Below are 20,185 nucleotides of genomic sequence, written 5' to 3' on the forward strand. Positions count from 1 at the left end.
GTTAATCAATAAAGAAATGGCTATGAGCTGAGTGAACCAAGATGAATATGATTTGTGTTTACTGATATTTAACTGCAGGAAGGTTAAATACGACAACTGGCAACAAGGATGGTGTAAAACAGAATCATATAAGAGCATACGAAAAAAAGAAGACAGTGTGGAAAGTGAGAGAAATAGCTTTACAGCCCTTCGACTGCAACAGCGGACTTACAAGTGTTGCAACAAGATAGAAAAGATGACAACGTGCTTTTTAACTTTTTGTCAGAGCTAAAGGAATCACAAACAGCGGCCGGAAGAGAGCACTGCTGTTTCATTGTGCAGGTACGTCTGTTCAAGAAATATTTGGTACTCTGACAGATATTGGAGATGATGAGGACTACGATACAGCTATGAGAAAAATTAGATGATTATTTTCAAGCACAAGTGAATGTGCTGTATGAACGACATTATTTAGACAAACACAACAGGAAGAAAATGAAAGTGCGGATCAGTTTGTTATGTGTCTCAGACAGAAAGAGGAAAACTGAATTTGATGCTACTGTAGACAAACCAATTAGAGATCAAGTCATTGATAAATCTAAATCGAGGAAATTCTTATAAAGAGGGAGAATGCTCAATCTTGTAGATTTCCTAGCGTGAGCCACAGAAATGGCGGACAAGCAGGCTTCCCAAATAGAAAAGGTGTCGAGTTGTAGGAAACAATGCACAAGAAAAGAAAATCACATACTGCCCCGTCTTTATGAACGTGGTTGGGACTGGCAGGGAGGGGGTTAAATTCCTCCCTGCCAGGAAAACATGTGAGAATGTGGCTGGAGCCCTAATTGAATAGTCAGCAATTATTGATTAATTGGGCTCCAGCCACAGGGGATAAAAGCCAGGGGAGAGGCCCTGGCTAGGGAGAGAGTTCTGGAAGGAGAAGGAGAAGGAGCCAGTGGTTGGCTGTGTGTGCTGTTTTTCGGTTTGAATCCAGTGAAGGCGTTGCCCAGCCTGGAAGCTTTATTTGTAAGTTTTGTTTTGTGTCTATTTTGTGTTTTGAAACCTTTTTGTTTGGCCCTCGTGCCTGTTTATTTGGTGTATTTTGTTTAAATAAAAACTTTATTTTTGAACTTTCAAACTGTCTCTGAGCCTCACCCTCTGCCAATCCTGCCACACATACATTAACAGACAGCAGCCATTCTGAGAATGTTACCGATGTGGTAAGAAACATGCTTTTATAGAAAGAGAATGTCTAGCTAAAGACACAAAGTGAAATAAATAGGTAATTTTGCACGTGTGTGTAAAACCAAAATAATAGCAAACCCCAAAACAGCTAATAAACAACAGTGGAGACAGGGGCATACAATTTACTTCTTGGAAAGAAAGGAAGACGACTCTGACTATGAGACGGCAATACAATAGTAGTTGTAGGAAGAATACAGCTGAAAATGCAGATTGATTCCAGAGCAAACTGAAACATAATAGATAAAAATATATGGACTAAGTTAAAAATGAAAGGCATTAAGTACATGTCAGAGAAGACAAACAACAAGCTGTACTGACACAGAACAAATACAAATCCTAGGAAATGTTACAGCAAAGGTACATTCATTGTTATAGATGGGGAAGGACAGCCATTACTAGAAACTGCAATAGAGGAGTTTTTAAAACAGAACTCCAGACAAATGCTGTACTTACAGAATATGATCTAGTCAAGAAATACAACAAGTGCTTCTCCGGTATAAGGAAATTAAAAGAATTTCAAGTTGATATTTATATCATTGATTGACTTTGACCTATAGCACACAATAGGAGAATAATTCAATTCAGCCTGAGAAAGTAGGAAGATAGCTAAATAAGCTTGAAGAAATTGAGATAATAGAGATGAGACAGTGGGAGGACCAGAGTCCAGTAATAATGGCGTATAAGCCATCAGGAGACATACGTCTGTTTGTAGAGATATGCAAACGAAGCACTTATAAGAGAAAGATATTCAGTTTCAACAACTGATGACTTCTTACAGGAAATGAACAACAGTAGCATATTCAGCAAGCTACATCTAAAGTGGGGATATCACCTGATTGAACTGAGCGAAAAATCAAGAGACATCACAATTTGCGTGGCACACCAAGCACTGTACAGGTATAAGTGACTTATGTTTGGTGTCCCTCAGCTCCAGAGTTGCACCAGAAAGTGATCCGTCAAGTGCTTCATGGGTGCAGCGGAACATACAATATCTCAGACGACATCATTGTACACAGTGAAAACAAAAATAACATAATGAAAGGCTGGAAATTGTTCTTAAGCGATTACCATAAAAGGTCTTACATTAATTAAAGACAAATGTGAATTTGGAATGTCCAGACTGATGTTCATGGGTCATGTGTTGTTAGAGCACAGAATAGGTCCATAAGAGGCTAAAGTGCAAGCTGTAAGAAATGTTCGGAGACCTGAAACAGCATCCGGGTTCAGAAGTTTTCTTGGTTTAGTATACTTCAGAGCTAGATTAATTCCTAAATTTAGAAACAATAGCAGAACCGCTCAGGAAACAGACATTTTTTGGGGGGAACACAGCAACAATATGCGTTTGACATGCTGAAGCAGAAGCTAACAGAGGCTGAAACACTAGCATACTTTGATAAGAATGCCAAGACACAAATCATTGCTGAAGCTAGCCCAGTAGGACTTGGAGCAGTCCTCACACAAGTTCAGAATGGACAGAGCCGAGCCATAAGAAAGAATCAGCAGATGACGAAAAACTGATATATCAAAACAGGAGAATGGGTTTGGATTCGAGAACAGATCCACAAAACCATTCAAGATGCATTGTGTTTTGGGAAAATTAGTATTAAGAGGAACCAGAATAATAATGCAACAGAAATTGAGGAAACAAGTAATTATGCTGGTGCTTGATGGCCATCAAGAGATCACAAGGAGAAAAAAAAAAGATTACAATCAAAAGTATGGTGGCCAGGCAAAGTACTTGTAGAAGAAGCCATTATTGTCAACTAGTAGGCCAACCTGCAAGGCCAGAGCCAATGGAATGTACGGAACATCTCAAAGCACCATGGCAGGATTTTGCAATCGATATAGTTGGACCATTACCTATAGGAGATCATTTACTCGTTACAGTAGATATTTTAAAGTTTGTATTCTTCAAACAACAACTGTCAAAATCATTGAATGTTTGGATCAAGCGTTCACTATGCACGGCTTACCAAATTTAATAGCAAGCGACAATGGACCCCAATTCATAGCAACATAGAACTATCTGAATGAAATGGAATAAGACACAGATCAGTCACACCATTATGGCCTCAAGCGAATGGAAAGGTAAAATGCCAGACTCCTAAAAGCAATAAGAATTACACAAGCACAAGAGCTAGACTGAAAACAAGAATTAAGAACATTCTTAATCACCTATAGAAGTACTCCACATTCAACAACAGGTGTCAGTCCTACAGTACTTTTCGGAAGAAAAATAAGAACAAAATTCCGAGAAGTGAATGACAGCGAAATAGCAGATTCAGAATTCAGAGAAAGATGTCAGAAAGAAAGGTAAAGAAAAGAAATATGCAGACAACAGACGAAATGACAATTGTCTCAAATGCAACCAGGAGATTAAGTACTGTTATGATAGAAATAACAAGATAACTACATTTGAACGATAACCATATGAAGTCATACAGAAAAATGGAAATCAAGTAACAATAAGATCAGCTGAAGGAACTGAATATAAAAGAAACTCATAAATAAATAAATACATCCATGGCTGGATTAACGCATGTGCCTAGGGCCCAAACACAAGGGCCTGTTTTTTCTTTTTTTTATATATATATATACAAATCTGATGTACCCCCACATGATTCCATGCCTGTGCAGATACAGTTTTTCAAAGATCGCTGGACATGCACGCGCAATATTTCTATGCCCGAGCCCCACTGTGTTCTCAAGCACTGCCACTGAGTTCTGCTGCAGCTTGCAACACATATTGTAAACAAGACAAAACTAATTCTGTGGCAAAATAAAATAGTACATTTAACATCACTGATTTTCTAGATATACAGTACGTTCAACCTCCTGCATTGCCCTTGATTTAAAGTAACCTTATGAAACTTTTTTCTTTTAAAACACATTTTCATTTTATTACATGTAAATACTGTTCAGAATCGTCAAGCGATCTTTGAAAAAATGAAGCTGTGTTGGCATGTGTGGCGGGGTGCCCCGCCCCTGTGCGTATTTTGTGTTTTATGCTGTATGTGGGATGTTATATGTCTGTATGTAGTGGTTCACAGAGTGTGGGCTATGTACCACATGTGATTTAAAATGTTTATTTGTATTTAGACACAGGGATTGCACAATCACTTCACATGCAGAGTAAAGTGTATATTTGTATGGGGGTATGGGGTGCACAATTAGTCCACGTGCAGACTGTGCCGGGATTCAAGTGAATGATTGATTATCAAGCGAGTCCCAGCACAGCTGCATAAGAGTCAGTTTTCACGCACACAGGGTTGGTGTGTTCAGAGGCAGAACATGTTTTGTGCTGTTTAAATAATTTATTTTGTTATTAAATTCACAAATACCACACTGTGTCCTACATTTCCTGACCTGACGTCACCACCCGAGCAATCCGTGACACTGTCAGAAAAGGTGTCAGAAAAGTGGATAAACAGTGCCTCACTATGCAGGCCAGGAACAGTACAGCAGGGATACAATGGAGGAATTGATCTGCCTGAAGGCCATACCACCGCCCCAGACGGACCAGGGCGTCTGCCTGACCTGCCAAGAGTGGTGCTTTGTCGTTAGTGAGGTCGGCCACGTCTCACCTGACCTACCTCATCCATGGCAGGAGGTGGAACTGCCGGTCCCAAAGAAGAAGGGAAGGAGCGGCCATCCCTAGAAGAAGAGGAAGAAACCAGTGCAAGATCCAGTGCCCATGTGGGAGGAGCCCGAGCATCTAGCACCCATGAGGGGGAAGCACGAGCGTCCAATGCCCTCGAGGGAGATCTTGGACGGGCTGATGGACCCTAAGGGGAACTCTGAGGAGGCCCTCCCGATGGAGGTCGACCTGCTGTGGGCCAGAGATGGGGAGCAATGGGAAGCCTGGGAACAGCAACACTGCCCAGCGTCCCTCTCAGACATCGCAGCTGTGGTAATAAACTACTTGGCTGCAGAGGTTCAATTCCCATTGGGAAAAGCCACGCCTACTCCACCTCCACAGGCAGTAGGCACGTCCACGCCAGTCCCCAGTGTCCGAGGGAGAGCCACACCAGTCCGCAGTGACCAAGGGAGAGCCCCACCAGTCTCCAGTGACCAAGGGAGAGCCGCACCAGTCTCTAGCTATAGAAGGAGACTACCTGCTGCTTCCGCCTCCACTGCTACAGGGAGACTACCATATGACGTTCTTTATGCATATAAAGTTTCCATGTATGTTCATTTTTGTCGTTATTATTTAATTTCTAATTTAAGAAAACACATTTCAGTATCGTTATCAACTTTACCCGAGGTAAAAAAAGTTCAAGGAGGTGTAGACTTTCTATAGGCACTGTATATATATTGCAACAGTTTCGGTTTCCAAAGGCAGAGGTTTCTCACAGGCGGAGGTGAGACGCAATCCCGGGGCCTCCTGCACTGAAGTGCCGAAACCGCTGTACAAAAGACCTGGCTCCCTTGTAGCAGCTGGTGTCGGGCTTATGTCTTTGTGGCAGAGCAGGGCTCTGCCCTTAGAAATACTGGCAGGGATGGAGTTAAATTCTCCTCCCTGCCCAGGTTGATTGCTTCAGGTGGGAGCAATCCACCAATTAATTATTCAATTAAGGTATCAGCCACCTGGCATAAAAGGAGGCCTCAGCCTTCCATTTAGGGAGGAGAGTTCTAGAAGGAGCGGAAGCCACTATGTTTTTCTGTGTGTGCTGTGTTTTTTTCGTTTTTGCAATCCAGTGAAGGCAACGCCCAGCCTTGAAGCTTTATTCTTTTGTAAGTTTCATTTTGTTTGTATTTTGTGTTTTGAACCTTTTTGTTTGTCCCTTGTGCCGGTTTATTTTGTATTTAAAGTTTATTAAAAACTTTATTTTGAACGTTTAAACTGTCTCTGAGCCTCAACCTCTGTCATTCCTGTCACAGTCTTCATATTTGATTGCATCACCTACCAACCCTGACCCCTACCCCTGTGCACATTATTCTATCCCCTGCCAGACTCAATTCCGCCCTTGAACTTGCTCACCAGGCTACAGGCTTCCAAGTGCATTCCAATGTAACGTTACTGGGTTCCAGGATGAATGGAGTAGTTTAAAGGCTTGAGCCCGTATGTATTTAATCAACAAATTAAATATAAACAAGGGAAGGGTACTGGGAGCAAACACAAAATATAGTAGTGATTCATTATTTTTCTCTTTTTGTTATTTCTTTCCTTTTCCTTTTTACTCTTACCTCTCACTTTTCTCACTCTCTATCCTGTCATTTCTACCGTCCGTGCCAAGAACGGGGGTCAAGGGCAATGCACCCCCTATTTATGCCTTCGCTGTGTTCCCCTCCAATCACTCGCATCCATTCCTCCCTACACCCCGCCTCCCACTCCTAGCATGCACTCACAGTCAGTCACCCCCAACCACTCACACTCACAACCCCGTTTCCCCCTTTTTTACTGATCTCTTCCCGAATTTCATAAGCAGTGCAATTGTATACTAGTTTAAAGGCACATTTACGTAACTTAACACATTGTTTTAACTGTTTCGTTTCCATTCTTGCTGCATCACAAAGTAAACTACTGCAGCCATTTTAGGTGAAATGCTGGGGAATAAAAAATAAATAACCCTTGCTTGCGCAGGCAGTAAAGTATTGGACACGTTTTAGTGATGTAATGAAGGCAGAGAAAAGAATGGAGAACTGTATTGTTGTACAATGGGACAAATAAAAGTATAATGGAAGAAATAAAATGGGAATCTGTTCCAGGTACAATTGTGGCGTTACGTGAGGATGGTGTTATAACGGGGGACAGGGGGAGGGCATCGTACCGAAAAAAATCAAGGGAAATTCTTAAAAATACAAAATTGGAGCCCTATATATGTTGTTATTAAAGTTACCTTGCTTGTTGATTGCTGTGACTGAGATTCACTGACGTCTTTGAACTCCACTGGGTGGTGCGTACACAAGTGCCACATCATGTTTGAAGTTGTTCCTGCTTTTCGTTATTGTGGTTTTGCTACATATTCTGCAGATTGGATGGCCATCTTCTGTGGTATTTCCCTCTACATCTTTTTTGTAGCCAAAGTACAGCCACACCGATGATTTTACCCTCTTATTTGGAGATAAAAGCGTCTGTTCTGCTATAACCATGTTGAGTGAGTCATGTAACTATCATTTTCTACGATTATCGGATCATTTAAAAATGTCCATGGTAGGATTATTATGAATATTCATAATCACGCTATATCGTACTATCGAAAAATCGTTTCATCCCTCGTCTCCTTACTGTTTTAGTGCTAGAAATAAAAAGAAAGACTTCCAATACAAACTTTGAGTTCAAATATTTTAAGTATGCAACACATCATTTGCTGGAGTAAAAAGAAAGGCTCATTAAGTCAATTTGGGTCTTTATGCACAGGTCTATTCGTCCAACATTAGTCTAGTGGCCTCCCCACTTTTTTTTTTTATCCGTGACGCCACTTCTGCTTACTTGTTTGTCGAAACATTGGCCATTTCTCTGCTCTGGAGAAAAGGGTATTTTCTTTATAAATCAAGTCAAAACTCACCCAATCAACAAAAAATTGTGAAGCTACCGCTAGTGAACAAACGTTTGAGCACACTTCTATATATTACCTTTTTTCAACTTCATATGGTGTTCCTTGTTTGTTTGAACTGTTGCCTTTTTATTCAGTAAATCAGGAAAAGTAATTGTCGAGCTGTGCTACAACATTTAACATAGGCTTCATTTTTTTCCAGTTTTATCCAGAAATGCATTTAGCACACCCCCTACAGTTTAATTATCTGTCAGATTCATTTAAAACTGAGAATTATACATGTTGTAAAAGGGTGAAGAGCTAGTTATAAAGGCTATAATCTATATAGAAGTGTGTGTGTGTGTGCGTGTGTGTGTGTGTGTGTGTGTGTGCGTGGCTGTTTGTTCAGGGGTAGGGGGGGCAAGTGTATGCTTGCCTAGGGCCCAGTGATGGGTTAATCTGGCCCTGAGTACATCAGCTGAGACACAGAAGACAGTGAACTAGAAAATGAGCAGTCTGGAAAGCAAAACACAAAATATACAGGCTGAAGCAAGTGAAGTCAAGCAGTCCAACAGTAAATCCGAAATATCTGGATTATGTTTTGTGAAGAAAAAAAAGTTTTGTTAAAAAAAAAAATCACTGAAAAAAACTGGGAGAAAAACAAAAAAACACAAGAAGATTTTAATAAAAAGTTGAAAAAGAGAATATAGGCAGATCACTGCTCTCTGAAATGAAGCAAGTACAAACGTGTTTGGCCATAAGGAATACAAATAGAAAAGATGGACATTTTAAATAGAGCATTGTTAACATATGTTTGTATATGCTAACACTGCTCTAAATGTATCAGTGCCCTTTGAGAATGTATTCACTTTAATTCAGTCCATGATGTGAATTATTGCAATAACTACAACCCTATTTGCCACAGAGAATAGGGACAAGCAATTAATGGTAAGTGCATTTCAGATGCCTTGAAATTAATTAAGAAAATCTTACCTGGAATGGGGTGCAATTCGTTATGCTTGTTTTAAATTCTTGGTCAACAATGAACTACACTTTTAATTTTAGTTTTAGTTTCCCCTTTCTGGGCGAGCTATGCAGTCACATGACTCAATGGATGATTAGGCGGTCTCCCATTGGAACTGCCAAGCCTATGAATCTCATGACAATCTCAAGATCAGCAACAAGGATACACAAAATCGTTTCCTAACATAAAGCAATTAAACATTTAATATCAGTTCAAAATATTACTTGCATGAAGTGAAGTGTGGTTCTTTTTTAACAAGGTCCAGCATAGCAACTAGCACTGTATTCAAGGTACATCTAAGCCTCAGACATCAAAAGTAAACAGGCTATATTTCTAAATGTCCGAGTTTAGAAAACACTGTATTTCCTGCGGCAGTGCATATTCCTGATAGGATGAATGGCTATAATAATACTTACCACATCAAAGACACTCCATTTGTATATACAATGCCAAACATCTGTCAGAACTAAAACAGATAAGTAGGTCTTTATTTTCCAGCGTATTCTTCTTAACAATAAAGGTCCTTTCTAAAAGCAATAACAGCTAGTAAGATTACTCTATTGTTGTTTTATCCTTATATCATAATTTTGTAGACACCATATTTTGGATCCTGGTAATCTAACATTATATAAGTAAATAAGTAAATTCAATGTGAGGCACTAGGCATTATCCAATACTTTTTAATCACCTGTGAAGTGGGCTGTACCACATCAGTCTTCACATCTTTAATTGTCATTGTGCTTATATAATGGGCCAATATTATTTTTAAGTTTAAGAATGCTAAAAAAAAGTACATTTAAAAAATAATGTGTTAATTTGTTTTAACTCTTTGATATTTAAAAACAAAATGCAAAGAAAATAAATAAAAATTGCTCACCTTTGCTTTTGCTGTCCCTTTTCTATTAATTGCACATCTTTATCATGATAAAAATGCTAATTCTCTCTCTCTCTCTTTCTCTCTCTCTCTCTCTCTCTCTCTCTCTCTCTCTCTCTCTCTCTATATATATATATATATATATATATATATATATATATATATATATATATATTATTATAACGACATGAGATTGAAACACTGCCTGGAGTTTATATTGGCCAAACAAATTGTTCCTACGGAAACGATCCATGTGGGAATCTCTCCAATTAGAAAATGAGATCCTATCCATGTGTTACACTCTTTTACATATCGAAATGGAATCCAATCAGGATGCAGGAACTATTTAAACTATTTTATAATTCAGTTTACATGGGCAAGAACGATTTACATCAAAGAGTAAACATAATGCGTTGTCATGTCTGCACATCAGTCCAACAGGTTTACTGATCCTTACCGCAGGTACTGGAAAACACATGGTTAATAATATGCACTGATGCTCATAAAATTCTTGGCTTAACCCATATTCAGCTTATATCCAAACATAACATAACATAACTTTGCCTTAGTCTTGCCACACTGTGAAACATTAGTAAAGGATTTCTCATGCAACATTGTATTTTTCTGTTCACTTTATATCTTCAAGGCCATAGCCATCTTTGAGGCACCTGAGGCATGGGCCTCGTTAAAATCACAATAATAATTAATTATTTAGGCTCTCTTACATGGTGCTTTGTCTCAAAATAAAATGCATTTCATCCCTCGTTGTGTGTACACAAACGGCTTGTAAACTGCAGTTTAGCTGATCCAATTTATGCACATTTTAACAATTCTATACAATAGTTAGAGTACCCTGGTTGTGAATATTATTACATCATAATAGATAAGGGCTTGGGGACTTTCCCCAATAGAAACTAACTTACTTACATAAATATGCCTTATAACATATAGGGCCTTCCGTGGTGTCGTCACAGCTGGGTCCCAAGACCCAAACATTGATAAATAGGCCAATACCCAGTTGAAATTGGGTGTATAAATGGTCGTTTGTGTTGTGGTGAGTCAAGCAGTGTGTAGCTCGACATACTGTATGCTTAAATTGCATTTACTTGTATCGAGTCTCCTTTCATGAGTGGCAGGTATATAGCCAGTTGCTTTTTGTTTAGTACTGCGTTTTATTTCAATTTAAAATCGGTATTTAAATTATATCTAGAGTTTCTCAGTTTTGGGGGTTTTATTTAAAAAATAGTCGTCTTCTATTCCACCGAATAACTTACATAATGAAGAAAGTGGAATAAAATGAATTGCTCTGCATTTAAGTAGTGCTCTTATAATGCAAAACACATCATTAATCATTGCAATTATTAATTATTTAAAGGACAGGATTCATAGGATTGGCAAGTGCCTCGTGTTCTGAAAGCTTCCTAATTGCTTGTGTTTAACTTTGCCGAGTAAAATTTGTCTCCCATGTAATTTGAATTTTTACTTTAACTAATCACTTCTTAATGGTTGGTTTGTACAATTAGTTATGGATTGTTGTTTTTTTCTGGTAACTTTTGAATTGCAGTATTCATAAAATGTGAGAGAAAATGGCTCTGCCGCAAGGTGCCATGAGAGCTTCCACTTACTTTAACGACTGTAATAAGTAAACCTACAGTTGAATTGGGCATTTCCAATTAGGTAGAAACATGGAATACAAATGTTCTTTTTTTAATAAGAACAAAGCATCCCCAGGGGCATAAGGTCTGCTAAGAAATAAATAATAATAATAATAATAATAATAATAATAATAATAAGGTAAGGCAAATGGAATATCTGATGTCACAGTTAGTAAACAAAGTAAAATAGATACATGAAAAATATCTGTACAATCAGGATATCCGTTACCCAGATACACGTCAGTCGTGTTTTACTGTCCTTGTATTAAGAATAAAATCAATCCCCATTTTATATATATATATGTAACAAAATTAATGCACTTGCCCGTCACAAGCAATTTCCGACCCAGTTTGATTAGAGGAGAAACCTCAAAATGGAGCGAGGTAACCAGTGATGTACCACTGGAATCAGTATTATGTCCCCTAATCTACATTAATGATTTAGATTCTGGTATAGTAAGCAAACTTGTTAAATTTGCAGACGACACAAAAATAAGAGTGGCAAACACTGTTGCAGCAGCAAAGGTCATTCAAAATGATCTAGACAGCATTCTTAACTGGGCAGACACATGGCAAATGACATTTAATAGAGAAAAGTATAAAGTACTGCACACAGGCAATAAAAATGTGCATTATAAATCATATGAGAGACACGGAAATTGAAGAAGAAATCTAAGAAAAAGACCTAGGAGTTTATGTTGACTCAGAAATGTCTTCATCTAGACAATGTGGGGAAGCTATAAAAATGGTCAACAAGATGCTTGGATATATTGTGAAAAGTGTTGAATTTAAATCAAGGGAAGTAATGTTAAAACTTTACAATGCATTAGTAAGACCTCAACTAGAATATTGTGTTCAGTTCTGGTCACCTCGTTACAAAAAGGATATTGCTGCTCTAGAAAGAGTGCAAAGAAGAGCAACCAGAATTATCCCGGGTTTTAAAGGCATGTTGTATGCAGACAGGCTAAAAGAATTGAATCTATTCAGTCTTGAACAAAGAAGACTACGCGGTGATCTGATTCAAGCATTCAGAATTCTAAAAGGTATTGACAATGTCGACCCAGGGGATTTTTTTGACCTGAAAAAAGAAACAAGGACCAGGGGTCACAAATGGAGATTAGATAAAGGGGCATTCAGAACAGAAAATAGGAGGCACTTTTTTACACAGAGAAGTTTGAGGGTCTAGAACCAACTCCCCAGTAATGTTGTTGAAGCTGAAAGACACCATTTCTTAGAGCAATAAGATAATTAATGGTATAAAACAAGAAACAACTCATGACTGGTCCTTCCTGCAACTACGTTTATACTGTTAAATGTATACTGTTGAAATTGTTTTAATCAGCAAAAAAAAGTCTTTGCATTTGCTTCAGAAAGAAGTCTTTTTTTTATTCAGAAGAACAGTACTTGCTTTTCTTTGTTTGTTTAACACTTTTCTTTAATAAACTATATGTGGGAATTGTAGGTGTAACACCGTGCAGAGACACCATTGGTACTGGTTGTGTCATTTGGTGCTACTTCCATGTATTTGTAATTAATGCTGCTCAGTAAGTACATATTGAACATTGTATGCTGAAACACCTGCCCAATTTTATAGGTTTGCAATTACTAAAACTACAACTTCACAACAGCAAGGTTTGCTTGGTTTCTTTGGGCTTCTTAATTGTAAAATAATTTATAAAAAATAAATCGTCAGTTAGTCCTTCAGTTTACCCCCCACTTTTTTTTAATAATAAATTTAGTCGTTGCCAATTATTTTTATTATTTTCTCCCAATTTGGAATCGCTAATTATTTTATTATGCTCAGCTCACCGCTACCTACCCTGCGCTGACTTAATATTGGCTGAATTTTGGCATGCATGTAAAAGGTTTGATCAGTAACATTTCAAAAACTATGTTTGTTAACTAGCCTCATGTGAGATTTATCAGGTTGATCCATCTGGTAAAATGACAAACTGTAAGTTAAGTCATTTCTGAATTTCTTTTTCTACAAAGTCAAGTTCAAATTTGCATCTAAAAGTGGCCCAAAATGGCTCAGAATGCATCTGAGAGCATGTACAACCCCAGAGCGTCGTCTGGACAAAAGATTGGTTTTGCCCCATGAGTTTCAGTCAAAATGATCACAGGCCACTTTCACCCATGCTGTTGTACATAGGCGCCGGAACAGCCAGTTATGTAATTAAAATTCTGGTGGTGGTATCATAGCCAACAGCACCACCAAAAATAATATTTCTTCAGGTTTAAAAATGTGCAGACAGAAACACAGTAGGCAATAGGACCACAGGAGAGGGATACATCATCAAATTCAGTGGCAGACAGACAGGCAGCCTATCAGTGTGCAGAGCAACCTCACGCACATTCCGATTGGAGCCTTTACTTTTGCTGTGAGCTAAAGTTATTTTCAGCGCACGAAAGATTATTTTTAAGGCAGGCAATATGTATAGAACTAATAATTAAAGAATGGGAACATGCCATACAATTAATGCAGGACACACAACGCTCAATGCAGGGAAAACATAAAGCATGTCGCCAAGCTGACCACACTTGTAACCATGTTCAACAGTTTTACTAAAATACTGTTGCCAGATGTGAATAAATTACTGAAACTGTACTGCACTGTGTCACTGACTTCTTGTACAGCTGAACGTTCATTTCCTGCTTTGCGACGGCTGAAGACCTTCTAAGGCAGAATATGCACCAGACATTTAAACGCAGTGGCTTTGATAAGCAAACACAGACAGAACCAACACTGTAAATATTGGGAAAAGTATTTACCTATTTATAGCATAGAATGACCACATAGATGCCTACTTTGGCAGAAGGAAATAGATTTAATGGCTATATTTCTATATCTGTTCATGGGATACACCAGCTTTGTGTGTGGTACTAGAATAAATGTGAACATAGATTTAACATTCAAGGTAATTCAAGTCCATTTTCTAGTTAAATCATGCAGAAGATTTTTGAACAATACAGTAAATATTCATACAAATTCATAATTGATTTATGAGCTGCATGTCCAGAAAGCTAGTTTTATAAAACACATATTCTTGTCATTTTATGTTGGTTTGTATTGAATATATCCACAAATAATCAATCTCTACGTTGATGGGTTGCTAATCATTGGGTAAAGTTAAAAGTTCCATGTATGCACTTTACAGTATACTTTAACTAGACTACCACTTCCTTAGAAATATATATCAAGTATTACAAGACTGTAACTAGTGCTATGGGCTCTATTTTTAAAAGAGTCCAGAATGTCTGAACGCTTTGATGAACAACCACTCCCTCTCGTCTAAATACTGTGTTCCATTTTTCTGGCTATTGCACTCTGCCCTACATTTAAATGAATTTTTCCAGTAATTATGTCAGTGCAAATTTAAAAGTGAAAAACTTACCCTGTCTTAAATGCTTTTAATCTGGGTGCCCACAGCTGATGTATATTGTAAAGGAACAAAGGTGTACTGTACTGTATAAGATAATTTTTCTTGTATGCAGGGGTATGCCTGAGCATGAGTGTGCCTGAAAAACGAGTATCGGTAACGAGTACGGGTAATACACAATTAATTTAGCTATTGTTATTCAGAGAGAAAATAATCTGTAAAACATCAACTGAATCAGCCCCTTGCTCCAATAGGGCAGTGACGACTGTCAATCTCACGTCTGCACATTTTCCTGGTATCCTTTCTGATTTGTTTTTCATAGCAGACCCTGCACCTTTTCTGTGGTCCCCACTTATCTTGTGTAGGAGGAATTGTAATCAATTAATTTCCAGAGTCACCTGGTGCAGGCATTGCAAGTGATCTACATGCTGTAGAAGGTTGCTTCAGAGCCTCGTATACTGTACTGTATTTTGTAAGTATTTTAGCACAGCACTGTAAAAGATACTCTGAAGTATGCAATCTTACCCCTCCCCACACCAAGATGGTACAGCACTCGACTGTTCAGATTTATTTGTGAAATAAAGTGAATGTCTGTTATTTGGCAAAGGCCATATGGCTCTAAATCTTGATCACAGGCATCCACCACTCCCATCAGTTAATTTTCAATGTGCAATGGCTTGTTGTAAAACACCCTTGCTCCTCCAGTAGCGACACTGGTCTTTGCACAAATCCTGCTGCAAACTTGGTAGTCAATGCATTGACATTTGCTTTATCTGACTTTATATTAACATATCAGAGTCCTGCGCCTTCTATTCACTGTTCTGCCTAACTGACGCTACAAAGAGCACTGCTTAGAGCAGCCTCATTGGCTGTTCTGCAGGTATTACATTTCTTAAAATGGTACAGCAATGTGCAAATAATGACCAATAATGTCCATGCATATTATGAGCATACTGTGTAGAAAATGACAGCCCTTTATTTAAACCTGGGTGTACATTATGTATATGTTGACCTCAGACAATTGTTATTTTTTTACTTTTGACATAAGCGACCAGGAACAAAATGAGAAAAAGTAACTAAGCAAAATTGTAAGCAACTATCTGCACGGGCAAGCCCAATTCTGCAGGTTTTAAGCAGAACTGGTAACACTGCAACTATCGAATCCTTCTGTTTGCAATTCCTTCGCACGACAACTGGGGAACTGAGCAATCAGAGAACAGCTTCAATGCACGGTGCCTACCAGGGTGAAGCAGTATCCAAGAGGAAAAAATAATATTTGCCGGGGAAAAAAAGCTTTATGACAAAGATCAGCACAATTATAAAGATACAGAGATGAAAGATAATATATGGTGGCTGGTCCAAGGAGGCTGTGTGGTCCAGTGGTTAAAGAAAAGGGCTTGTAGCAAGGAGGTCAACGGTTCAAATCCCGGCTCACTCACTGACTCACTGTGTGACCTCGAGCTAGTCACCTCCTTGTACTCCATCTTTCGGGTGAGATGTAGTTGTAAATGACTGCAGCTGATGCATAGTTCACACTCCCTAGTCTCCGTAAGTCACCTTGGATAAAGGTGACTGCTAAAATAAACAAATAATAATAACACATGGGGATTTATTCTTGGGTGTGCTTTTCCACATACCGCTTAAGTTTCTGTCTGAACAGATTACAGACTTTCAACAAAAAATGTTTGAGAGAATTTAGACCATATGTACAAAGAAACTGCTATTGACAACGGTCCCCCTTCCAAGAGACAGCAACTAGGAGATGAAGACGTGCAGTCTCGTTACAAGAGGCTGTACTTTGAGATCATGGACAACATTCAAGATTAGTTAGTCATCCAATTCAAAGATGGAGAGGTTATCCTTCCTCTCACTGCTCGACCTACAGAGGTTTGTTGCTTACAAGCAGAATTCCCCAGAAACAACCCTTTTAAATGTACGGTGAGTAGCTTGATGCAGTGCGGTTAAAAAATGAACTCACTGTCATGTATTCATTGATGGATTTCCAAGGAAAGCATCCAGGAGATTTGTTCAATTTTTTCCATACCACTGGACTTAAAGACAGTATGCCAAATTTGTATGCCTTGACCTGCCTGGTATTGACCATTCCCGTTTATGTGAGTTCAGTAGAAAGATATTTTTCTACCGTCACACGGATCAATAGTTATTCCAGGAATACCACTGGACAAGATCGGATGTCATCCTTGGTGATTATTTCAATTGAAAGTGAACTTCTGCAGCTGAAGTTGAAAGACAAATTTCACTGTGATGTGGTTGACCACTGTGAAGAAAGAACACAGGATGATTTTGTCTAGAGAGTTACTTTTTAAATTTACATTTCCTTTTTAATTCAAAAAGCTAAAAATCTTTACATTGTGCAAATAGCCCATCAAAGAAAAAGCCACCCACTGCATCTATTCGGTTTATTCCCAATGTAACCTCTGTTTGTTTGTTTTGTATCTAGAATGTTTATATAGGTTACGATAAGTTTATTCTATCAAAGTACTATCATAAATAAAATGCAGTGGAACAAAACGAAAAACAAACGAAACATAGTAATTATATTATATTAAGGTATGGCTAAGGAAAGGACACGTGTGTGTGACGAATCATTACCGTTTTGCTAATTTGCCTACCATATCCGTCATGCTGTGTATCACTTACGGCACTTCTAACAGTGTGTGTAAAAGATGTCAGCGCCCAAAGTGAAATGAAAGTTTGCTTCCAAATGTTTTTTAAAATCTCATTCCGTTTAGAAAAATATCCTCGATCACACATGTGCCAGCAGAGGAAGTTGAAGTGATTACAATGAGCGATCATATATATGCAAAAAAAGACACTGGAAAAAAACACCCCTCCACAGCAGGCAGTTCTCAGAATTCCTGCTAAGATGTCAACATGAAATGTGCTGCCTGTAAGTGTAAAACGTGGTAAAAAAGGATGGACTGAATGGGCTAACACTGCTTCTAAAACACAGAGTAACTATGAGGCACACAGACATAGAGAACATGTTTTAATTCCTAAAAAACTGATTTCTTGTAGGGAATCGGTGTGCTGACTCACCCTTACTTACGAGTGCTTTTTACTACATGAAGTTTGTTATCTTAATACCTTTCAAGAAAACATGCATTTTTTTTTGTTTTGTTTCAAAGAATAGATTAATAATTAATTTGCTTTAGACATTTTAACCCTTTGCGGTCCCATGTCGGACCTGGTCCAACATTGCAATTTTTCAAGGGGCGTATCTCATGAATACAGATAGCCCCGACACCACATAGATAACACGGACGTAAACAAACAAGATAGCTGCTTCCGCATCCAGCGCTCAAAGAATATCACAGACATTTGCAGAGCTTTTTTTTAGATGTTATAGAAATAAAATAATGACTTGGATCGCATTATTGAATACTGCACTATTCTCCTACTACGGCACTCAAGAAATGTATTCATTAAATAGTCTGAGTTTAGTAAACCAGCTCCTGTTGCATCTGTATTGCCCCACACTGTCACATGTACAACATTCACAACAAGCTATTATTATTATTATTATTATTATTATTATTATTATTATTATTATTATTATTATTAAGTCGTATTAGAATTATCAATAACAGCTAAATTGCAGTTGGTTGAATGTAGGCCTACAATATATAAATGTTTCTCATAATCATGATTGTTTCTGACATTTCCTCCAAAAGAACAGTGATTTTCCACCAAAGACTTGACGCTCTTTCGGCATGTTATGTTTCTTCGGCAATGATTTGATGTTGTAAGCACCAAATAAACCAAAAGAACAAACTAATTGGAATTCACTTTAAAAACAACTCAAGTTCGCTTGAATTTTTCTGATTCTGCAAAACTGAAAAAAATGAGTTTGTTGTGAACCATGATTCAAATCACTTGAGCTAGGTGTGAAAGTGACCTTAGACACAGGCATTTATTTTTTTATTCTGTCTGACACACCTTTAGGCCTAACTAGAATCTGATTCCCACTCACCCCCTGCCTAGTTTAAATCCTTTCTGGTCTTCCTGAGAATTCTCCATGCCAGAACATTTGCTCCCCTATCATTTTTCTTGTGAAGCTCGCTTTTGCCCTGTGGTATTACTATGGTAATACAGTACTTTCATTTGGTAGATGTTGTGGAGGAGGGCACATGTCTGTGCATATTAGAGTTTTCATAAATTACACTTTTGTGATTGTTCTGGGTGAAAAGCTGCTGATCTCATATCAAAGCTCAATATACTTGTAGCAAGAACTCCAACAAACGACGTGTTCTTTGTGTGTGTGTTTTTATGTACATTTTGCACTCAGAAACACAAAGAGAGATATCTCAAGATTTGTAAAGATATTTTAAGGATGATTCTGTTGTAGTTGAATAATGTTAATGGTGGAATTGACAATGGTTGGTTTTCACGTGGCAGCTGCCCTACTTTACAATGACAAATGAACCCTCGATGTCCTGAATCTGTCCAAATCAAAGAGGAGTGTCTCCCAAGGAATGCACATACTCCAGAGGGGAGGGGTAGAAAAGGCCTGTGGAAGAATCAGGCTGACATGATAAATGTAACAGCAGGCTAAGAAACACAAAGTACTACAGCAACAGGAACAAAGCAAGTTGGAAGTGAGTTGAAGTTAAAATTCTTGCAGCATCTCTCATATATAGTATATTACTGTTGGCAATCCAGACACTGTGTTGTAAAATAGTGTTTTGGCAAACTGATGCACTTTGGGGAGTATACAATAAAGATCCACTAAAAGGTGTATGTTGTGTCCAAGCTATACAGTAAAATGAGAAAATTATAATATTAATGTTTTAAAAAATAATAATTAAGTCAGACCGTTTATCACTAACCCAGACCAGAGAGGAGTGAGGCACTGTACTACTAAAGCTAGTGAAAGGACATGAAGGAATGATTGGAAATATGCTTTAAATAAAAAGGGTATGATAGAACACTTCTCAAACTGCATAGTAAAACATGCCTTGGAACAATGTGACAAAAACAGACAACACATGTTAATTATTTAATTAACACATTACATACAGCTTCCTAATCACACAGCAAACTGGTCTCATTCAGCTAATCAGAACCATTATGTACAATAACTCATTTGAATTTGGGAAGGATGATACAGTAATCTGTCACGTATCCTCCTATCACATATCTGCCCTAACCGTTTACCCACCATGATCAACCTCTTAGGCAACGTTACTATATTATTGAACAGAAAAGATTAGTTCAGATATTGTAGATCCCACCGAAGCTTTCGTACACAGTGTTGTATGTGGTTTCTTTTTTAGCCTCTGGATCAGGTATATTCTCCAGCTACAGACCCCTACACCTTTGCCCGGGCTTGCTCTGCTCTCTTGTCCCACAGAGCAACGCTCCACCTCCGCTCCCACGTCACTCAGCTGCCTAGGACCAAACATAAATGTGAACGTCCATGGCATCGGGCTGACTCTATCTTTACTGCACACAAGAACTTGCAGAAGGGATAAAACTGTGTTGAGAATTTTTGAAAAACGCCTGTGCATTATATTATGCCTGACTGAAAATTC

General features: G+C 38.2%; 1 protein-coding gene across 2 annotated transcripts in view; it reads right to left on the reverse strand.

The window, feature by feature from the left end:
* Positions 1-20,185, reverse strand: part of LOC117420735 (serine-rich coiled-coil domain-containing protein 1-like) — a 651,306-nt gene that overhangs the window by 24,584 nt on the left and 606,537 nt on the right. The gene's annotated exons all lie outside the window — the stretch shown is intronic.

This window comes from Acipenser ruthenus, chromosome 1 (assembly GCF_902713425.1).
Source record: "Acipenser ruthenus chromosome 1, fAciRut3.2 maternal haplotype, whole genome shotgun sequence".
In the NCBI taxonomy this organism is placed as follows: Eukaryota; Metazoa; Chordata; class Actinopteri; order Acipenseriformes; family Acipenseridae; genus Acipenser; species Acipenser ruthenus.